The sequence below is a fragment of the Cucumis sativus genome, chromosome 5, assembly GCF_000004075.3.
Source record: "Cucumis sativus cultivar 9930 chromosome 5, Cucumber_9930_V3, whole genome shotgun sequence".
In the NCBI taxonomy this organism is placed as follows: domain Eukaryota; kingdom Viridiplantae; phylum Streptophyta; class Magnoliopsida; order Cucurbitales; family Cucurbitaceae; genus Cucumis; species Cucumis sativus.
The window spans coordinates 10538958-10546229 of NC_026659.2; the positions used below are offsets into that span (position 1 = coordinate 10538958).

At 32.6% G+C, this 7272-nt stretch overlaps 1 non-coding gene across 1 annotated transcript; it reads left to right on the forward strand.

Moving 5' to 3' along the window:
* The first annotated feature begins 5077 nt into the window (after nucleotides 1–5077).
* On the forward strand, nucleotides 5078–5149 carry TRNAT-GGU. Its single transcript has one exon. It is a non-coding gene; the product is annotated as a tRNA-Thr (tRNA).
* The last annotated feature ends 2123 nt before the right edge of the window (nucleotides 5150–7272 follow it).

The window sequence follows — 7272 nt, forward strand, 5'->3', positions numbered from 1 at the left end:
TGTAAATCCTTCGCGTAAAAGATAATTTAGTGACAATTTTCGTATTTGTTAAGTAAACTATTTTCACGATATTTAAATTAAATATTTTAATTGAGACTTTCACAATTAAATAAAATGTATGAAAAGCTAGTTTTTTCTATTTAACATAGTATAAAAATAAAATGTTGAAGCTCCAAGAATATGAATGTATAATTTTATTCTTTCATAATGTTTTTTTTATATATCTTCATTTCATATCGAATCCAATGAATTGGTTATCGGTGATTATTCTAGCAAGAGGGAAGGGTAATTCCACATTGAGAGATGATTTTTTTGGTGGTAGGAGATTGTAAATAAGATTGGAACGTCGGATTTTTCTTGTATTGACAATAACATGATCTATGCTTCCTCACCATGTCACAACAAGATGATGATGGCGCTGTTGACGTAGTGTATGCCCACATACATACTCTCATCTCATTTGGGTCGCATGTCGCTGCATTTGCCAACTGAGCTTCTTTTACAAATACCGCCAACAACAATACTAAAAAGAAAAATCTTGTGATGGAAGAAACTCTATTCATTCTAGATGATTTTAAAAAAGACAGTAATATGTTGTGATAGATGGGCAAAATGATTGTATTGTATTGGGTAAATGATCCAACAAATGTTTTATAGACTCGTATCAAGGAATGTTCATTTTAATTTTTAAGGAAAACCGTTTGCTCCAGCCTTTTGGCTATTTATGTGTTATGTATTTTTGGAGTATTTGTTAATTGTTTGTTTTTCTAGACAATTAGTATTATTTGTTAGTTGTTAGTTTGCTTATTTTAATTATTTGGTTGTAAACCTTGCTCAACACACATCAATCTCGATTCATTCTAGAAACCTGAGTGTTGAACACATACTCAACACCTAGCAAGACTACTAAAGTGGACCATAGTCACACTATCAGCATCCAATTGAAAACCCAAGCTCAGCAGCAGTTGCTCTAGTGAAATAACTTGAAAAAAAGACCGTATCCCACATTCAGCTACAATACCAGGCATTGGCAGTTGACCCATCAACACCTGGTATGACCCTCGCTCAAATGTGGACATGCAGTCAACTTAGTATAATGAGCAACACCAATGTTTTGCATGAGAACAAGACTTAGAAAATAAATAGTCGTCATGCTCGACATATTTCGCTTTCATGCTTAGTACCTATATAAAGATGCTATCGTGCTTTTATAAGTCATGATAATATAACAACAATGTGGTATACGGATCATGCTTCGTAGCTTAGGAAATTGTAACATACTTATGTGCAACACATATCTTATAGAAAAAATATTTTATTTTTAATCACTTACTATACAAAGTTTGGTTTCCTTTTCCTTTCCCCTATACAACTCCTACTCCAAGTTTCAGAATACTTGAGTTCTTAGAAAACGTAATGGCACACAAATTTCGTCGCCCAAATTCATGCTAAATAAATTACCGAATCATACACCAAGCACAAGACTTAGTGGTAAGTTCGGGTTGAACTGAGGGAGCACGCTAATTTTGCAAACAAACTAATTTCCAAAGTAAACTGCAAAGGAAGTGTAAATTAAAGAAACTTGATGTAAAAAAAGTCTAGCTTAAGATATATCGATCTTTCCCTTTCCAAATAATTTGTTCATCGAGCTATCATCATTTGTCTATACGCAACTTTTGTGGGGAATTACTATGGTTGTGTTGATTTTTAATTAATGTTTCAATTCAAAATTAATAATTTACTATAATTAGTATTATTTTGATGGTTATAAGCCCAAATGGAGAATTGGAAGCTTATTAGGAAATCCTAAGTATATTAGGAAATCTGAAGCTTATTAGGAAATCCTAAGATTATTGGGAGATCCTATGATTATTAGGAGACCCGCGAAAACTTATAAAAAAGAGAACATTAGTGTTTTCGCAGGGTTCTGGTGATACGAATTTGGAGGATCGTTCTTGTAAGAACAAAGGCAATTTGAATTTGGAGTGTTGTTCACGTCGACACAGAGGTATGCTTATTAATGATTTTCTTATTTATGCACGATCTGTTTATGTTCTAGGGCTAGAATTTTTTTTATGTGAATTATGCAGCGTCTAGTCCTAGTTCGTTTTTCAACCGACTGAGCTTTGTTGAATAGGCAGTATGCTATAGAGAGGAGTTAACCTAGATAAGAATTAAATGGACAAATGTCTATTTTAGGGGAGGTTCAGTTCGAACTTTGTTCGAGGGAATGATCATTTTGGGAATGCGACCAAAGTCCCACATTAGATAAGGAAACTGATCATAAGTGCATAGGTGCAACTTATGAAAAAAATATTTTGAATCAAAGGTTGAATTTAGAATTTTTTGATTACTGTTCATGTATGCCTAAAATAGCCACTGTAGAGCCTTAAAAGTGTCTGTAGCTGTATGTGGTCTTCTAATACATCAAGTGTACGTAAAGATGATATTCCTCAATGGTAACTTGGAAGAGTCAAATTACTTTATGGTCTTTAACTAGTTCCTGAAACTTTGATGAGAAAATTGTTTAACTCCACTTTAGTAAACAATGTCTTAATTAAGAGAACTATGGTAAGTTTGAAAACTTTCCCTTGTATTTTTTTTAAAATTAAAATGCGCTTTATTAAATTTTCAACTTTTTCTTAAAAGTATATTTGCCAATTGAGTGGCAGTAGTTCAAAACACAAAGTGTTCAATTGAAGTAGAGTCAATCATTGCAAAATGTTTTAAGAATAAGGATGTTTCATATGCATAAGTCGATATTAATTGTAAATTGTACGAAGCATTTGTTTGATTAATTTTTTCCCTGTCTGTCATCGTGGAATAGGTTGGTAATCAAAACCATATTATTTTTTGTAATTCCTATGATGCAATTGGAGCTTATCGCCAGAAAAGGATCAATTTAGATAGTCCTTTGTGGCTCCGATGGCGACTAGATCAACGCGTTATTGCTTCAAGAGAAGCCCCTATCGAAGTTCACTATGAATCTTTGGGTACCCATCATGAGATTTATGGGTACTATCTAATAGTCAAAAGTATAAAAAAAGAAATTCTTTGTATATACATTCGAACCACTGTTGGTCATATTTCTCTTTATCGAGAAATCGAAGAGGCTATACAAGGATTTTGCCGGGTCGACTGATCCGTTTTAAATTTAAAATCGTTTCCCTCGATAGTTCTTTGTTTCGAACTATACCGGTTTTCAAGACCGGAGCTATCAACCACTCGGCCATCTCTCCGAAAGATAATTTCTATTTTATTTATATTCCATCCCATCGAATAGAACATTGACATATAAGTTGCTACCATTACTGTCTATATTATAGACAAATATAAGGCGTGAATCTAGAAGTCTATCTATATACATATAGATATATATGATCCAGTATACCCCTTTTTGTGAAGTAAAAAAAGACTACCCTCAATCCCATGCATGCTAAAGTATTAAAAAAGTAAGAAGTAATATAGAATCAATGGATTTATGGTAAAATCCCTCCCTGATACATTTTATCAAAATTTTGGCTGGCTGGTAAAGGGATCAAATGGTATATTTTGTTGGTAGATTGGAGGATTAGAAACATGACTATTGCTTTCCAATTGGCTGTTTTTGCATTAATTGTTACTTCATCAATCTTACTGATTAGTGTGCCCGTTGTATTTGCTTCTCCTGATGGTTGGTCGGGTAACAAAAATGTTGTATTTTCCGGTACATCGTTATGGATTGGATTAGTCTTTCTGGTGGGTATCCTTAATTCTCTTATCTCTTGAACCTCTTCGTTCTTGATACAAAAATGAAACAACCCTCCCCTAATTCTTTCGAATTGTGAGACACATTAAAATACAATATAAGTCCTAAAAATGCAAATAAAGAAAAAAATTTAGAGGGAGGGGTCTCTTCCTTGTATTGTCAAAATTGAATATATCTCACATAATTCATATAAATATATAAATATAATATATATTAAAGTATATAATAATACTTAGATATTGATAATAGAGAAACTATATATTATATATAATTATATATTTTTAATTTCTTTTAATTACCTCTCGTGAGAAAATGATCCCACAAACAAAGGAATTGCATAGTACGAAATAACATAAAAACGGATTCATTAAAAAATCCCACTCGATATTCAAATTGTTTCTTTTTGATTTCACAGGAATCAATAAAACAGAAGAAATATTTCAATCCGGTTAAATTTCATCCAAATGTAGTAGGATCAGAATGAAGAGAACTATTCTGATTTCAGCGAAGTTGAAGAAAAAAAGAATTTTATTTATCTGACAGATTGGGGTAATTCTAGAAGTTTTTTGATTGAATTATGATACAAAAAAGAGCAAAAAGAATCGAATAATCATTCTATGATTCATAAATTGTGACTAGATATATGAAAGACTACGAAATATTTTTTTTTAAGAAAAAAAAAAAAGACACTTTGGGATTGCTGAATAACAAACGAAATCATAAAGCAACGGAACCATCCTAGTATTTTAAAAATTTCTAAAAAAAGGAAGGGTGGTTATTGGATCATTTACTGCTCTGGGTCTGCTAGATCCTCTATTTTCTATTCCTTCGCTGGAAGGTAAAAATGAATTCCATTGTGGAGCCGTATGCACTGCACAAAGGATGCCTGTACGGTTGTTAATCCTATCTTTTTTTTATTATCTTTGACTCATCATGATAATGATGTAAGATAGAGAAAACCATTTATTAAATCATCAGGGTAATGATCCATCAACCTGCTAGTTCTTTTTCTAAGGGAAAAACGGGAGAATTTGTCCTGGAATCGACCGAACTACTGAACCTGCGCGAAACCATCACAAAGGTTTATGTCCAAAGAACTCCCAATGTGGCAGATAAAAAGACATATATCTACACGGCCCAATCAATAGTTCAAGTCACACACTCCCATAATCCATTTTACCTATACTCATTAGATAAATCCAGTTCCTCAATGAGCGACTATGTGGATAAGATATATTTATGTACATATCTTATTATTTATAATTTATAATAATTATATACACTAGACTCATCGTGGCTAGTGGCTTACTCAGAAATTGAATCAAATAGGCCTTTTTAACTCAGTGGTAGAGTAACGCCATGGTAAGGCGTAAGTCATCGGTTCAAATCCGATAAGGGGCTTTGGCTTTTTTCATAAAACTCCAGCCGTAGTATTCATATTTGATTGAGGGGAGAATAGACGACATATTTTTTTTTTGTAATAAAAAAAGTACAAACCGTATAATTTTAATTTCATTTTTTTATAAAAAAGTTATCTTTAATTATACCAAGTTATTATTATAGTGAATAATATAATAGTAATTATAGTTAGAAACTAAAAATTCGAAATTCTATAGTGACACATTTTTTTATTATTTTGATTCTAGAATAAAATTCTAGATTCTATTCTAATCCTTAGAATAGATTCAAATAATCTATCATGATTCTCGGAGGACGGGTTAGCTAGCAAGAGAAAGAGCTAAGCCACTAAACCCAAGTTCTTGCAAAGAGGGCTAAGCACCTCTTACTCTAATGAAAGGCTCAACTCTATGTATTCCTCTATCCGTAGAGTACATTGAATGTACAGAAATGGCTATAACAGAGTTTCTATTATTCGTATTAACAGCTACTCTAGGAGGAATGTTTTTATGCGGTGCTAATGATTTAATAACTATCTTTGTAGCTCCAGAATGTTTCAGTTTATGCTCCTACCTATTATCTGGATATACCAAGTTTTTTTCTATCAGTTCGAAAAAAGTTGCTACACTAGGTGGATATGTAAAAACTATTCGGTCTTTTCCGTCACTTTGACATGGACCAATCCTTGCATGAATTGCTAATGATCCAATAAGTCCAACATTAATTCCTTCAGACGTGTCAATTGGGCAAATGCGTCCATAATGACTAGGATGGATATCTCGTATCCGAAAACTAGCAGTTCGCCCTGTCAATCCTCCTGGGCCCAAATAACTCAATTTTCGCCCATGAACTATTTGTGTCAATGGATTAGTTCGATCTAAAACTTGAGATAATGGGTGTAATCCGAAAAAAGATTCAAATGTGGTTGTTAATGGAGTTGAAGTTACCAAATTCTGAGGAGTCGGTATCAATTTATGCCTAATTGCTCCACATATAGTTCCTCTAACCATATTTTCTAGACGATGGGTCTCGAAAAATCGAAGAATTACAGATTAATGTACAAAAAGAATTCAATTCTGGGAACCGAAAACTCAACATTGCTATTACAAGAATAGGAAACCCTTATGGACACCCTAATATTCTCGCAGAATTTATATCCAAATACATGTCTTATTTTTCAATAATCCATATTTGCAGCAATGAAATACTCTTCTTCCCCGGTTTCCATACCAAGGCTCAATCTAATTAAGTCCGTAGCGTCTACCGATTTCGCCATATCCCCCTCATCTGTCAACTGCTCAATCAATTACTTCTTTCGAATGCTAAAAAAAGATTAGTGGCCTTTCGATTATTTGATTTCAGATTTATTGCAATCAACATGAATTATGAAGCAAAGAAATAGAATTGGGCAACTATGTATATTAGATTAATATTACAGCTTTCCACAGAATTCTATATGTATCTATGAGATCGAGTATGGAATTCTGTTTACTCACTTTAAATTGAGAATCCGTTTCCCTCCCTTTTTTTTGTTTGATTAATGTATTATTTTGTTCAAGACTACAGGTAACCGAGTTTATAAATCTTAAATACATTTTAGCACGTATGTAAATCCTTCGCGTAAAAGATAATTTAGTGACAATTTTCGTATTTGTTAAGTAAACTATTTTCACGATATTTAAATTAAATATTTTAATTGAGACTTTCACAATTAAATAAAATGTATGAAAAGCTAGTTTTTTCTATTTAACATAGTATAAAAAATAAAATGTTGAAGCTCCAAGAATATGAATGTATAATTTTATTCTTTCATAATGTTTTTTTTATATATCTTCATTTCATATCGAATCCAATGAATTGGTTATCGGTGATTATTCTAGCAAGAGGGAAGGGTAATTCCACATTGAGAGATGATTTTTTTGGTGGTAGGAGATTGTAAATAAGATTGGAACGTCGGATTTTTCTTGTATTGACAATAACATGATCTATGCTTCCTCACCATGTCACAACAAGATGATGATGGCGCTGTTGACGTAGTGTATGCCCACATACATACTCTCATCTCATTTGGGTCGCATGTCGCTGCATTTGCCAACTGAGCTTCTTTTACAAATACCGCCAACAAC